The sequence below is a fragment of the Notamacropus eugenii genome, chromosome 7 (assembly GCF_028372415.1).
Source record: "Notamacropus eugenii isolate mMacEug1 chromosome 7, mMacEug1.pri_v2, whole genome shotgun sequence".
In the NCBI taxonomy this organism is placed as follows: domain Eukaryota; kingdom Metazoa; phylum Chordata; class Mammalia; order Diprotodontia; family Macropodidae; genus Notamacropus; species Notamacropus eugenii.
In genome coordinates this window covers 16,092,347-16,109,498 of record NC_092878.1, presented here as the reverse complement: position 1 = coordinate 16,109,498, position 17,152 = coordinate 16,092,347, and the positions used below count along the sequence as shown (strand labels likewise).

The 17,152-nt window shown below is 35.5% G+C and overlaps 1 pseudogene; it reads right to left on the bottom strand.

The window, feature by feature from the left end:
• Positions 1-7,170: 7,170 nt before the first annotated feature.
• LOC140514543 (kallikrein-14 pseudogene) lies at positions 7,171-7,921 on the bottom strand (annotated as a pseudogene).
• Positions 7,922-17,152: the final 9,231 nt, after the last annotated feature.

The following is a 17,152-nucleotide window of genomic DNA, read 5'->3' as shown; positions in this document are numbered from 1 at the left end:
TTTGAATCCTACATGATTAGGATAATGATGATTATAGCAAACAAATTAGGGAAATTTTAAGGAATTCAGTGGGTCTCTAAGGTTACAAAATAAAGCTTCCATTTTAGTCTCTTTTCTATTAACATTTCATTTTGTCATTCAATGTGTTACACAGATGAACTTTTTTTGGAGCAAATTCAGGCAGAGAATACATCAATCCATTTAGTGAAATTTGCATCCACTTTAATGACCAGACAACAAATCTTTCCCTTGAAACCAAGGGAAATCATGGTTCTGTAATAATTCCCATGTGAATTTGCTCTTCAGTCTACTATGCTCATTATTATATAAAAGTGTTTCCAAATTTTTCCTGCTGCCTACTTGGGAGGTCATATATATCTTTTCCTGGAACCCCAGAAAACCTATTTTCTTCATTGTGTCTGTTCTCATTGAAGAACTTGCGCCTTGATGTCTTCATCTCTATATGGGAGATTGAATGGCCAGTGCTATGATATGTACATTGTATTAGAGCCATGTAACAGATTTTTATATAGACTTAGTAACTGAATAGCAAAGAAGGGCATTTTTCATTCAAAATAGCAGTTTTAGGAGGGAAGGTGACTAGGAAAAACCATTTCATATTTCCCAATCTCACCATTTCTTCTCTTGTATTTATTCTTTTGAGTGAGTTATACTCCATGTCTGACTTGTCCTTCCTTTCAGCTCCCCATTTTGATTTCTGTTATTTTCTCAGTCACCTAGTAGCTGAGACTGAAAAACTGAGAATTTCTTTTACTCATCCTTCTCCCCTCTTTCATTCATATCTAATCAGTGGTCAAATACTTTCAGCATTGCCTCTAAAAATTGCTTGAATCTATTTCCATCCATAGGTCACATAGCATCTAAAGCAATTTTCCTAAATCTCTCATTAAACCTTGTTACTCTCTTCCTTTATATACTTTATATGTTTCCTTTCACATTTAGGATCAAATATACATTCATTTGTTTAGCATTTAAAGCCCTTCGTAATAATAATAACTAGCATTTGTGATATGCTTCAAGACTTGCAAAGCACCACCCATATGTTTTCTTATTTGATCCTCACAAGAATCCCGTGAGATTGAAGCTGAGAGAAGCTAAGTGACTTGACCAGGATAACACAACTAGTAATTGTCTGAGAAATCATTTAAACTCAGAACTTTTTGACTGCATGTCAGGACTTCATTCACATATCTATCTGTCTGTCTGTCTATCTATCTATCTATCTATCTATCTATCTATCTATCTATCTATCTATCTATCTATCTATCTATCTATTTATCTATCTATCTAACTGTCTGTCTGTCTGACTGTCTGTCTATCTATCATCTATCTATAATACGGGTAGATGCATCCCATTCACATCCAGTTATGATTGTAACTACGTTTCACCCTTAATCATAATCAAATTATATACATTTTCCTCTCTTTACCCTCATTACCCTTTTCTCTCTTCAAAAAACATGGTAGAAAGAAAAAAGGAAAGTGTCAACATTAGTAAGTTTAAATGGAAGTTGTTTGATCCTCTCCTTAGCCCTTCCTCCCTTCATTCAGTATACATTTGGATCCCTGGTTCTTTGTATCTCTTTGCTTTACATGTTCCCTTTATGAGATATTCTTTATAGCTGAAGTTTATGTTTTTTCTTGACTATGACCTTACCTTTTACACTCACTACACGCTCTTTCCTATTCCCACCTACTTCTTTGTTAAACTTAATGTATTTATATACCAAATTGTGAATGTGTCTATGAATGTGGTGTGTGTGTGTGTGTGTGTGTGTGTGTGTGTGTATGTGTGTATGGAGAGAGAGAGAGAGAGAGAGAGAGAGAGAGAGAGAGAGAGAGAGAGAGAGAGAGAGACAGAGAGAGAGAGAGAGAGACAGAGAGAGACAGAAAGAGACAGAGAGAGAGAGAGACAGAGAGAGAGACAGAAAGAGACAGAGAGAGAGAGAGAGAGAGAGAGAGAGAGAGAGAGAGAGAGAGAGAGAGAGAGAGAGAGAGAGAGAGAGAGAGAGTTCAATCTTCCTTTCCCTGGTTCACATAAAAGTGAGATTCTAGAGATGTCCCTCTCCCCCAACCTTCACCTCTATGTCAGTATACTCTTCGTGTACCTACTTTAATTGTGAAACATTCAGGAAGGCCTCTTGTTTCTCCTTTTCCTTTGTATATTTCTTTCTTTCCTTTTTTCTTCACTTTAAACCAACAAAACATAAACAATCAACTGTATTTGTCTTTCTTCACTTCCTCATTGACTACTTAAGACAATAACATTCCATAGGGACCTTTGTGTCTTTACCTCTATTAAATCATAAGCAATTGATCATGATTCAGACATTTTAAATTTTGAAATTCATCATGCTGTACAGGTTACACAGCTGACAAGAGAGAGGAAAACTTGGCTTCCGATCTACTTTGAATTCATATGCACTGTGTGACTCTGTCCAAATTGCAAATGCTAGGTGGTCCAGTACATCTGTGATACTATATATTTCAAAGAAGGTGCTCATTTGCATTGATAGAGAAATTTGGTCACCAAGAGTGAATAAAAAACACAAGTTTAGGACTAAAATATGTATACCTATATCTATATCTTTGACTATCTTTATATACATATATATGTATGTCTATCTTTATTATGTATCTCTATATAGCTGTTGTTTCTATCTTTATCTCTAACTATATAATCTGCCATCTCTATGTCTCTGTATGTCTCTATCTCATCTCTATTAAAGGTCTATTTTTTTCCCTTGTAGGATTATAGTATTTTGCAGGATAATATACTTGTGTAGAAAATTTTTGGTTTGCTTTTTAGCATATTTTATTCCAGTATTTATTTTGTTTATCACAATTATTGCATGATTTAGTGTGAACATAATTGCATATACTCTGTATCATTTAGTATGGTTCCTAGGTATTTGACTCGTTTCTGTACTTTTTCTTCTCCAGTATTTTTTTTCTGCTGTATTATATATATATATATATATATATATATATATATATATATATATATATATATAAATATCTTTGCACATTTTCAATTTGGATTTCTTTTGAGAGTTGATGGATATTGTTTGTTCATGTTTTTTTCCCAGGAAATTTGATGTTTCCTAAATGACTTCTCTTCCTTTTCTCCATGTCCAGCATTTTTATAGCAGAACTCTTATAATTTTTTCCCTATTTTGATTTGCCCTAATATTTTTTTATTGAGTTATTGAGTTGTTTGCTTCATTCTAGTTTTTCTAGTTATTTATTACTTGAGTCTTATTTTTGACCTCTTGTTCCAAGCTATGCTTTTTTCTTATCATATTTACTCAATAATTCTACTTTCATTTCATCTTTTGATTAATTTCTACTATGCACTCTTAGATTCCTTATGAAAAAGTCATTTTTCCTCCTAGGATCCAATTTTACTTAATTCTGAGTTATTCTCTTCTTCTGTATTTACTCATTGAACTTCTAACTCACGATATTTCTTTATTGAGTTAATTTTTTTTGTTTGCTCATGTCTCCAGTATCAGTTTCTGGACTGAACTTTTTTATATTAGATTCTACCCTCACGTAATGGTTCTAAGAGGAAGGGATGCCTAAACCCGGGTAGTAACCTACACAACAAAATATAAAACTGATCTCATTATTGTCAATATCTACCTTAGGTAAAGTAATCTACATAAGCAGACAAAATAGTCATCCTAATAAAGAGAACCAACCAAGTCACTACCTAGAAGAAGGACAAGTATTTATATTACATTTTGTGCCAGCAATCTTTCTAGGTGTTGTGAATACAAAAACAACAACAACAGCAATGGTTATTTATGATAAGTAGTTATATAGTGTTTACAGAGTAAGCATAAAATAATAAATCTTGTTGATTATCTTCTTCAACATAATGATCAAATTAATAAGAAGAAGGCTAGATGGTAGCTTAGGGTTTGCATCTTAAGTACTGGGTTATAGAAAAGTGATTATTTTATTTCCAAAACGTGAAGACCTTTTCTTAATATCTAAGAATTATTCAAAATGCTCTTCTTAAAGCTAAAGGTAATTCTGATAACCCTTAGTGTCCAAATTTATTTGAAAATGTTCAGGAATAACTCCAAGAGACCAAAGGGTCTGTGGCATCCAAAAGAAAGTCATTGGTCAAGAAGTATGCCTAACTAGAAAGATTAATTTTGAACATTTTCTCAGAAAACTCTTGTGTTCTACACCTTTAGTTGAAAAAAATTAACACATTATAGCTAATCACCAAGAAAAGAGGATTTTAGATCTACAAATGGAAGCAAACTTTTAAGTCATCTGGTGCCACCTCCTTATGTCTAATGGCAGGAAAACTGAGGTCTAGTAAGTAAATTACTTGTGATTGTTTCATCCTACCAAAATAGTCAAGACCATAGGGATGCAGTCAGTCCTTTCTCCAAAGTATAAGTTCATTACTCTGATTCTCTTTTGATTTTTATGATTTACATTTTTTTAAAAAAAGTATCATTTTAAATATTCCTGGCATTAGATATATTTCAAAGAGCTTTTGATATTTCAATATATTTGTATTAAATCAAAATATACTTTCCATACTTCTCAAAAACATTCAATAATTCTCACCTAAAACTATTTGTTTTTCAGACTCTTCCCTTCAGAGAATTTTTGTATGCTTGAAATTTATTAAGTAGGTGAAGATGAAAAATAACTATGGTAAATGAGTTCATTTTGCTAGTACTCACAAATTCTTGGGAGTTTGACATTTTCTTTTTTGTGACCTTATTCCTGGCTTATACGTGAATGATGGCTGGAAACAGTGTCATTATATTGATGGTGGTCTTTGGCTCCCATTTGCATTCCACTCCCATGTACTTCTTCCTGGCCAACCTCTCCGTTCTTGACATGACCCTTTCCACTGTTACTGTCCATAAGATGATCACACACTTCTTCAGGGAGAGGAAAACCATCTCTTTATGGGGCTGCATGGCCCCGATATGTTTCCTCCACTCCTTGGTAGTGAGATGACTCTCCTTATTTTTATGGAGATTGGTTGATATGTTGCAATATGTAAACCTCTCCACTACAGAAATATCATGAACTATCAAATACTGATAGACCTTGTGTTGCTTTCCTGAGCTGTGGAATTTGTGCACAACATGAGACAAATAGCCTTTACTGTGAATCTTCCATTCTGTGGCCCCAATTTGGTGGACAATGTTTTTGTGATCTTCCTCTGGTGATCAAGCTTATCTGCACTGACACCTATGTCCTGGTCCAGCTTGTTATTGCTGACAGTGCGCTGCTCTCTCTCATTTGTTCCATCCTCTTGCTTCTGTCTTACACTCTCATCTTAGTCCTGTCCACTGTCACTCTTCGGTTGGCACTCCAAGGTTCGGTCTACATTGTCTGCTCACATCCTAGTAGTAACTCTATTCTTTGGGCCACACATTTTTATCTATGCTTCACCATTTAGTTGCTTTTCAGTGAGTGTTCTGCTCAGTTATCACTCCTCTCCTGAATCGAATCAACTACAACTTGAGAAATCAGCAGATAAAGGCAGCTATGATTAGAATAAAGAACTCACATGTCAGCTACAGGCAGGGTTTGTCAAAGAAGTTCTTGATAAAAATAATGATTAAAACACAACCAAGATAAATCCCATCTCAGAATGACCTATTGATATTTATAATCATTAGCAAATATATTAGCTTTTACTAATAAAGATAAAGTATATTTATAATATGGTCCATCACTGATATTCTAGGGTTGTGTTTTGGGATTATGTATGTTTTTGTGTTTCTTTTAGTAAAAGGACCAAATTACTGAATATTTATTTATTTTTTCAGTGACAAAATATTCTGAGAAATAAAACAATGTTTAGATAGAAAATAATATATGCGTACTTGATCCCTAAAAGTCTCTTTGTTCCCTAAGTCCTATGACAACCTGAATTTTTGTGATAGCACCAAGTATTGATGGAATAAAGACAGGTTGATTCTCCCTTAGTGACTGTGTGACTCTGGGTAAATAATTCAACTTCTGTAAGAATATTTCCTTATCTGGAAAATGGGAATAATAGTACTTTACAATAGCTTTTCCCCCACAGGGTTTTTGTGAAGATCAAATGAAACTAAATTTGTAAAGCACCTTGAAAACCTGAAAGGAGGAATATATAAACAGCCCTCATCATCATCAGGAATGAAATTATAGAGCAGTTTTGAGAATCTACATCCAAACTTGCAATCACTCCATCACACCAAACCAGATGGGGTTTGGGAGATGTGGCAAGGTTCAAAGAGTGTGAGGTAACTCCATAAGGAGTAAGGATTTTATAAACCTTTATATTGCATGGAATAATAATATGTAAATTTTATATAGTTCTCTAGAGTTTGAAAAGTGATTTGTAAATATTATCTCATTTGATCTTCACAACATCTCTGAGAGGTGGGTGCTATTACTATCTCCATTTTTTAGATGAGGATATTGAGGTAGAGGTAATTGCCTGAATCAGGAGCTGAATTCAGGTCTTCCTTTCTCCAGGTCCAGTATTCCATCTATTGTACCACTTAGATGCACAGTAGAGAGAAACTCTGTTAGTAGTGAAACTGATCTCAGACAAAGGATGGGACCAGAACTCAAGATGATCAGTTCCATGATGTGGCCATAAGCCTAATATTCTTTATTCACAGAATTCTTATAGGTTTTATTAATCTAAAACTGTTGGGGGAGGAGTGACCAAGAGGGACCTGCTAAGTTATCTATCACTCAGGATACCTGAGCAAGGCAGTGGATTCATGAAAGGAGCTAGGATACCTGGGAAGTTGGGGATAGATCTGCCTTCAGACCCCAGGATCAGGCAGAGAACACTAGTATTGAATTGTTACACCCCAGCTAAATGACATTAGGAAGTCACTCGTACCCTCAGTTTCCCCATTTGTAAAAATTCAAGTATATGGTCTTTCGAAAAGGTCCTTTTCAGACCTGCTATTTTAGGGTTTAAAGTCCTTTACATCTCTAAATCCTTTTGAGTCCCTTCCCATCCATCCAAATCTAGACTAGAAATGGGTCTAGGAAATCTGGGTCTTCCAGAGGCCCATGGTAGGGAAATCAGGAAGACTAAGTCCTGTCCTTGGGGGAGAGGGAGGTTACTTTGTAGGGGTGTGGGTCTGAGGCAGCTAGTCAATTCTTCTGCATTTCATTTAAGATCCAGGTCCGGTAAGGGCACAGGTTGGTATAAACACCAGGATACCCAGGCAGGGCGCAGTGTTCCATGCCCCAAGATATCAGTCCCTGCAGGACCCCATTGCACACCAAGGGCACTCCAGGGTCACCCTGGTAGGAATCCTTGCCACCTTTCTCATCCCCAGCACACATCATACCGGGAGTGATGCCTTTTCCATAGTAAGCATTTTTGCAGTTTTCATCAGAAAAGATACTGATCTTCAGACACTGAAGGGTGCTGGGATATTTGGCGCAAGGACTGGACACAGTACCCCAACCAGACACCAGGCAGTCTGTGCGGGGATTGGGACAATTTTTTGCCAGCTGAATGGGTTGAACTTGGTCGGTCAACTTCACTGGCTTCTCCAGATAGAGGAGCATGAGGTCATTGTTGCTGGTTATAGGGCTGTAGGAGGGGTGGGGAACTAGGTGCTCCACCCAGACTGACGGCTGATAGTGCTCCAGGCATCTAATATTGTGCTTTCCCAAGACCACTAGAAAGTTCCAGTGGTTCCAGTGAGTTGTGGTGAAGACCCAACGATTGGACAGCAGGACACCCCCACAGCGAAATTTCCGATTGGCTAAGAGTGCCACCTGCCAGGGCTGGGAGTTGGGAATACATGTATGACCACCAATGATATTTTCCTTCATTCTTTTCTGCATTGGCAATGACCCACAAGAGAGGCAGTGTTAAGAAGAAAAAGAACATTTCTGAAGAGTTGTCTAATTGGGATTGGGAAGGCCTGAGGACAAGTACATAAAAAAAAAAAATTGGCTAACAGAAACAATTCTACTCAGAAATGCAGATACAGAAATAGATGGAGTGAGACAGACAGAGTACCACAGGCAGACAGAGGGTGCCCCTAAATAGATAGAGGACTGCGGAGGCTGAAAGAAGAAGGAAATACAAGCAGATAAGAGGTTGTCAGATGTCCCCCCAGGGAGAAGGGGGAGAAGGACTGGTCCAGGGGAAGGTCTCTACCTCTTGTCTTCATAAGCCTAATATTTTTAAGAATATTGTCATGAAATACACACACACACACATGCACATGCACACAGACAAAATTTCCTAATGAAGATAGGTTCAAAAATTTTAACTAAGATACTAGCAACAAGATTCCAGCAACTTATTAAAAGAATAATCTGTTTGGATCAGATAGGATTGACACCAGAAATTCAGGGCTTGTTCCATATTAAGGAAACTACGAGCATAATTGATCATATTAACAACAAAACTAACAGAAACCATACAATTATCTCAATAGATGCAGAAAAAGATTTTGACAAAATTTATCACCCATTCCATTGAAAACATTGGGGGACATAGGAATCAATGGAAACTTCTTAAAAATAGTAATTAGTATCTGTCTAAAACCATCAGCAAGTATTATATGCAATGGGACAAGCTAGATGCATTTCCAACAAGATTGAGCATGAAATAAGGATGTCCATTATCACCACTGACTTTCAATATAGTGGTAGAAATGTTAGCTTTAGCAATAAGAGATGAAAAAGAATTTGAAGAAACTGAAGTAGGCAAAGAAGAAACTAAGTTATCATTCTTTACAGATGATATGATGACATACTCAGAGAATCCTAGAGAATCATGTGAAAAAACTGCTTGAAACGACAAAAAAACCTTTGGCAAATTTGCAGGATACAAAATAAACCTACATGAAAACCATCTGCATTTGTATCTATTACTCACAAAGTCCAACAGCAAGAGACAGAAATAAAAATCCCATTTAAAGCTGTAGTAGACACTATAAAATATCTGGGAGTCTACCTGCCAAAACAAACCCAGCGACTATATAAACACAATTGCACATCACTTTTTGCACAGATACAGTCAGATTTAAGTAAATGGAAAAATATCAGTTACTTGTGGGTAGGCCAAGCTAATATAATAAAAATGGCAATTGTACCTAAATGAATTTACTTTTTCAGTGCCATAGCAATCAAACCGCCAAAAAATATTTTCTAGAGCTAGAAAAAGTAATATCAAAATTCCTCTGGAAGAACTAAAGTCCAGAATATCAAAGTAATTAATGAAAAGATATGCTAGGGAACTTGGCTCAGCCATACCAGATCTCAATTTCCATTATAGAGCAGCAATCATCTAAACCACTTGGTACTAAGTAATAGAGAGATACATCAGGTGAATAGGTTAGGTACACAATACACAGTAGTCAATGATTATAACAGTCTACTGTTCAATAAATCCAAGGACCCCATTTTGTGGGATAAAAACTCACTGTTTGACAAAATCTGCTGGGAAAACTGGATAATAATGTGGTAGACACTAGACGTAGACCAATTACTGGCACCATATACAAGAAAAAAGTCCAAATTGCTATAAAATCTAGTTATAAATACTGATACTACAAACAAATGAGGGAAACATGGAAAAGTGTATTTGTCAGAATTTTGGAGAGTGGAGAAATTTATGAAAAAACAAGTGATAGAGAACATTATGAAGTGCAAAATGGATAATTTTGATTACAATAAATCAAAAAGTTTTTGCACAAATAAACCCAATGCAACCAAAATAAAGAGGGAAGCAGAAAACTAAGAAAGAATTTTTACAATGAATATCTGTGATAAAGCCCTCATTTCTAAAATATTTGAAGAACTAAGTCAAATTTGCAAGAACACAAGCCATTCCCCAATTGATAAATGGTCAAAAGATATGAACAGACAATTTTCAGAGAAAGAAATTAAAGCTACCTATAGTCATATGAAAAAAATGCTCTAAATCGCTATTGATTAGAGAGATGCAAGTCAAAACAGCTCTCAGGTACAACATTATACTGATCAGATTGACTAACATCACAAAACAGGAAGATGATAAATATTGGAGAAGATGTGGGAGACTTGGAACACTAATTTATAGTTGGTGGAGCTGTAAACTGATGAAATTTGGAACTGTGCCCAAAGAAAAGCAAAAATGTGCATACGCTTTGAGCTAACAATATAACTTCTAGGGTTGTATTCCAGAAACATCATAAAAATGGGAAAAGGTCCCACATGTACAAAAATGTTTATAGCAGTTCTCTTTGTGGTGGCCCAGAACTGGAAATTGAGGGGATGTCCATCAACTGAGGAATGACTGAATAAGTTGTGGTACATGAATGTAATGAAAAACCATTGTACTATAGGAAATGATGAACAATAGGACTTCAGAAAAACCTGGAAAAACTTACATGAACTGATGCTGAATGAAATGAGCAGAACAAGGAGAAAATTATACACAGTAGCAGCCACAGCATGCAAGGGCTGTTTCTGATAGATTTAGTACTTCACACTAATGCAAGAACCTAAATTCTCAAAGGACTCTTGATGCAAAATGATATCCACATCCAGAGAAAAACTATGGAATCAGAATGAAACAGATTATTTTCTTGTGTTTTATGCTTTGTTTTATTCTGTTTTTTCTCATGGTTTCTCCCATTTATTTTAATTCTTCTGTGCAACACGACTGATGTGAAAATGTGTTTAATAAGAATGTATCTATAGAACCCAATGCAAGATTGCATGTCATCTCAGGGAGGGGGATAAAGTTGAAAATTTATGGAAGTGAAAATCGAAAATTGAAAACAAATAAATTAAATAAATTTTTAAAAAGTTTTACATAGTTTTAAAGAAACTAGGATTAGAAGGGAAATATTTAACTCGAGAAAAATCTCAGTATCAAGCTTCACTCATAAAGATTTCATTTCCACGATATATACGGAACTAATTAAAATCAGTACTAATAACAATGATAATTATAACTCACATCTATATAGTGCTTAAAATTTTGAAAAGAGCTTTGGAACTAATTATCTCATTTTATCCTCATCAAACCCTAAAGAGGTAAGTACTATTGTTATTCGTATTTTATGGATGGGGATACTGAGGCAAAATTAGAACTTTTCCCTAGTTGATAAATAGCCAAAGTATATGAACAGACAATTCCAAAAGTCAGAAATCCAAGCTATGTATACACGCAGGAAAAAATGGCACCAATCACTAGTAAGAGAAATGCCTACTAAAGCATTTCCAAAGTTGTACTGGATAAACACCAGATTGGCAAAGTTGACAAAAAGGGATAAGGACTAGTGTTGGAAGTGCTGTGGGAAAAAAAGGTTCATTGATGCACTCCTGGTAGTTATGAATTGACCCAGCCATTCTGGAAAGTAGTTTAGTATAATGTCATTAAAATTATTGAACCTTGTATACCTTTTGGCTTAGTAATATCACGATATGCAGAGCCTAAAAAGAGAAAAATATCCTATATGTAAACAAGTATTTATAGCAGCTGTTTTTTTAGTAACAAGAAACTGAAGACTAAGAACATAACCATTAGAGAATGGTTGAGCATATTATTGCATATGAATATAATGGGATGCTATTGTGCTGTAAAAAATGAAGAAAGATAAAATTTCAGAGAATCCTAGGAAGACTTGCATGAACTGGTGCAGAGAGAAGTGAATAGAATGAGGGGGGATAATGTATACTATAATGTCAAGTTTTTAAAAATGGACAGTTTTGAAAGATCTGCAAATTCTGATTAATGTAATGATCAATCATGCTTCCAGAAAACTGGTCATGAAAAATTCTGCCTACCTTCTGACAGAAAGGTAATAGGTTAATGTGCCAAATGAGGCACATTTAAAAGTAAACAAAAAGCTACTGTAAACTATTGATCAGTCATATTGTTAAATCACATGTGCATGAATGTAGCATTGGGGAGGTTAATTTTGAATGACTTGGGAGGAGAGTTGTAAAATAGTTACATCAATAGAGAAATATTTCTAGATGGGGACTTTAGATTTGTTTCTTTCTAGAATTTATTTTTTACATTCCTTTCTTTTTAAATTTTGAGTTCCAGATTCTCTCTCTTCCTACTACGCCTTCCATACCCACTGAGGAGTCAAATAATATTATATCACTAATACATGTGAAACTATGCAAAACCTATTTTCCTATTAGCTATACTGACAAAAAAGGGAAAAAAAGAAATAAAGTAAAAAAATTATACTTCAATTTGCACTCAGAGTTCTTCATTTCTCTCTCTGTAGTTGGATAATGTTGTTTTTTTTCTTATGAGTTCTTTGGAATTGTCTTGAATCATTATATTGATCAGAATAGGCGTCTTTCACAGTTGATCATTACAATATTGCTGTTAATGTGTACAATGATCTCTTAGCTCTTCTCACTTCACTTTGTATTAATTGATATAAATCTTGCCATGTTTTTCTGAAACCCCTCCTCACCATTTCTTTTTAAAAACCTTTTAAAATATATAATTTATTTATTTTTTCAGTTTTCAACATTCACTTTCACAAGAATTTGAATTCCAAATTTTCTCCCCATCTCTACCACCTTCATTTCAGGACAGCACGTACCCCATTCACCTCTTCCTCCAGTCTGTCCTCCCTTCTATCACCTCCTCCCCTCTTCATCCATCATCCTCCTCTCTATTTTCCTGTAGGGCAAAATAGAGTTCTATACCTCATTGTCTGTACATCTTATTTCCCAGTTACATGCAAAGCCAATTTTAACATTCATTCTTAAAGTTCTGAGTTCCATAATCTCTCCTTTTCTCCCTCCCCACCCACACTCATTGAGAAAGAAAGCAATTCGATAAAGATCAGACTGGTGTAGCCACGTAAAATATTTCTGTAACAGTTATGTGGTGAAAAACCAAACACATTTGCTCCTGTCCTATCCTGCCTTCCATTTATTCTCTTCTCTCCCTTGACCTGTTCCCCCACAATAGTGTTTAATATTTGCTTAGATTGTCCTTTCCCCCAATATTTTGTCCCTATTATTATCTTCCCTCTCCTATCCCTTTTCACCCCTCCCCCCACCTTCCTGCAGGGCAAAATAAATTTCCATATCAAATTGAGGGTGTGTTATTCCCTCCTTAAGGCAAATGCCACTAAGTGAGGCTCACTTATTCCTTTTCCTCTCCACAATTTGTCTCCATTGTAAAAACTCTTTCTTGCCTCTTTTAAGTGAAATGATTTGTTACATGCTACCTCTCCCAGCAGTATGTAAACTCAACAGTAAATTTTATCTTTTTAGGTATTATCCCTTCCTATTCACCTCACCTTGTGCCCTCTCTCCCCATTTCCTTCTCTTTCTCTCTCTCTCTCCCTCTTCCTCTCTCTCTCTCTCTCTCTCTCTCTCTGTCTCTCTCTCCCTCTCTCTCTCTATATATATTTATATACATATACATATATACACACACATATATGTGTATATATATATACATATATAAATACATACATAAATGTACCTATAAATATACATACACATATATAATATACACATATATACATATCCATACAAAACTACATATATAATCATAATTATAAATATATATTCCCTCTAACTACCCTATTAATTAAAAATGTCTCATGAGTTACAAATATCAATTTTCCATGTAGTAATGTAAACAACTCAACTTTAATGAGTTCCTTATGGCTTCTCTTTCCTTTTTGCCTTTTCATGTTTCTCTTGATTCTTATATTTGAAAGTCAAATTTTCCATTCAGTCTTGTCTTTTCATCAAGAATGACTGGAAGTCCTCTATTTCATTGATATTTCATTTTTTTCCCCTGAAGTATTATACTCAGTTTTGCTAGGTTGGTGACTCTTGCTTTTTAACCTATCTCCTTTGACCTATGGAATATCATATTCCAAGACTTTCAATCCATTAGAGTAGAAGCTGTTAAATCTTGTGTTATCCTGAGTGTATTTCTATAACACTTTAATTGTTTCTTTTTAGTTGCTTGTAATATTTTCTCCCTTGGGGTCTCTTTCAGGATGTAAATGGTGGATTCTTTTGATTTCTGTTTTACTCTCTGATTCTAGAATATCAGCAGAATTTTCCTTGATAATTTCTTGAAGGATGATGTCAAGGCTCTTTTTTTGATCATGGTTTTTAGGTAGACCAATAATTTTAAAATTATCTCTCCTGGATCTATTGAGATATTTTGCATTATCTTCTATTTTTTCTTTCTTTTGGTTTTGTTTGATAATTTCCTGATTTCTCATAAAGTCATTATCATCCATCTACTCCATTCTATTTTTTATTAATTTATTCGTTTTCAGTTTTCTATAACACTTCCATAAATCTTAGATTTTCCACCCCTCCCTTCCTTCTCATTCCCTGAGATGACATGCAATCTTACATGGGTTCTACACATGCATTCTTATTAAACACATTTTCCCATTAGTTATGTTGCACAGAAGAATTAAAATGAATGGAAGAAACCATGAGGAAAAGCCCAAACAAAACAAAACATAACACAAGAGAAAATAGTCTGCTTCATCTGTATTACAATTCCATAGTTCTAAATCAGGATGTGTATGGCATTTTGCCTCAAGCATCTTTTGGAAATGTTTTAGGTCTTTGCATTGCTGTGAAAGACTAGGTCTACCAGAAAAATTCCAAACATACTATGGTTGTTCATGTGTACAATGATCTCTTAGTTCTTTCACTCAGCATGAGTTCTTATAAGTCCTTCAAGATCTCTCTGTAGTCTTCCTGTTCATCATTTCTTATGCACAATAGCATTCCATTTCATTTATATAGCACAACTTCCTTAGCTATTCCCAATTGGTGGGAGTCCCCATTTTCCAGTTCTTGGCCAGCACAAAGAGAGCTGATATAAATATTTTAGTATACCTAGATTTCTTTCCCATTTTTATGATTTCTTTGGAATACAGTCCTAAAAGCAATATTGCTAGGTCAAAAGGTATGCATATTTGTGTAGCCCTTTGGATATAGTTGGCTCCCCAGAATGGTTGGATTACCTCACAGTTCCACCTCCATGTTGTCAGTTTGTGATTTCTTTGAAGAGTTAATCTGTGGGTTATTTTGATGATTATTTGCACTCTGCATCTAGGACTTCAGGGCATTTTTCCTTGATGATTTTTTGGAAGATATCTCCCAGGCCCCAATTTCATCATGGTTTTCCAGTGGACCAAAATTTCTTAGATTTTTTTTTATCCTGGATCTATTTTCCAGGTCAGTTGTTTTTCCAAAGAGATGCTTTACATTTTCTTTTATTTTCCTAAATAGATTTTTTTCTAAGAATTCCGTTTGACTGATTCTTGATGTCTTGTGGAGTCATTAGCTTCTACTTGCCCAATTCTGATTTTTAATAGATTGTTTTCTTCAGCTAACTTTTGCATCTTCTTTTCAATTTGTCCAATTGCTCCAGTTAGGTTCTGTATGTCTGTATCCATTTGTCCAATTTTCTTTTTAAATTCTTCCATGAGTCCTTTTTTCATATTTTTAAAGTTATTGGCCAGTTGGTTTTCCACCTCTCTAATTTCTTTTAAGATCCTTCTTGTGCTCTTCCAAAAATGCTCTTTGGGCTTAAGATCAGTTCATTCTACCTTCTCAGGTTTCAGATGGGAGTACAGTCTGACCTCTTCAATATTTGTATTTTGGTCCTTGCCTCATAGTAAGTTTCTATGGTTTTTTCCTTGCTTTAGAGTACATCTCTACTTCTGGGGCACAGGTTGTTCTGTCCCACTCTTTTGTGTTTTAGAACTTGAAGCTTTGTGTATTGGGGCCTCTGGTTCTTTCAACTAGAAGGTAGAATGCTGTAGCTTACCTGGTGCTGAGCTGATTGGTGTGCAGATGCAGAGGGCAGGTGAAGTCTTTCTTAATTTCCCAGGAGTTATCCTAGAGCTTGCTGTGTGAGGTGTAGAGGAGGGATGGTTTGGCTTCAGGAGTTCTCCTCTCCTCCACTTGAGCACAGGCTGGCTCAGGTGTTGGTGAAAATTGTCCCCCTCAGTCTGTGCTAGTGCCTTCTCAATTCTTGAGGCTAAAATAAGGCATGTCTGGGTTCCTGGTGTTGAGGCTTATGGCCTCCAACCCCTGGGACTCAGATTCTCCTCCTGGTTTAGTGAGATGGGGCTGTCTGGGACAGGTCAAGCAGGGCTGCTCCGCCATCTCGGCTCCACCTTCCTTATCATAAAATAGGATTCCATCCTCATCATATGCCATTCCTTGCTCAGCCATTCACCAACTAATGAGTATGCTTTGAATTTACAATTCTTTGCCACCACAAAAAGAGCTGCTATAAATATTTTTGCACATATCGTTTTTCAGTGTCCTTGAGGTACAGACATAGTAGTAGTATTTCTCAGTAAAAGGTCCTAAACAGTTTTATAACTTTTTGGGAATAGTTATGAATTTCTTTCATGTGATTGGAGAGCCAACTATTTTGTCAATGGTTCATTAATACACCTATTTTCCCTCATCCCCACCAACATCTGTCATTTCTGATAGATATGATAGATCAGAGTTGCTTTAATTTGTATTTTTCTAATCCGCAGTTATTTAGAGCATTTTTAGATGACTATATCACATAATGTCTTCTTTTGAATGCTTCCTCTTCATATCTTTTGATCATTTATCAATTGTGGATTGACTTTTATTTTTTTATAAATTTGGCTCAGTTCTCTATATATTTGAAAAGCAATGGGTTTATCAGAGAAATTTCTGCAAAAGTTTTTGATACTACTTCATTGTCTATGGTTGGTTGATTTTTGTCCTTCATTCTCAAAGAGGACCAAAATGACATCACTATGCTAAAGCCAAGTTTCAATGTGTCTGACTGTGTAAATTAGGCCAATACAAGCTTGGAATACTCCACCACATTTTGGGCACAAGTAGTCCATGTGAACATTTGGGGTGGATACTCTAAATTTGTGCATCATGCATTTCTTTGAGCTGTTTCGATTCTGCTTTGCTTATAGAGTACCACAACTTCTCAGGTGCAGGCACATTGTGATGAGTGGTCCCATGGCTGTGTCTCCTATGTCACATAAGTAATTCCAATGTTTTCAAGAGATTCCTTGAAAGTGACCATGTGAATACTTGCCTTGTATCAGTTCTCCATTAAACACTCATTTTGCCAAGAATACATTTT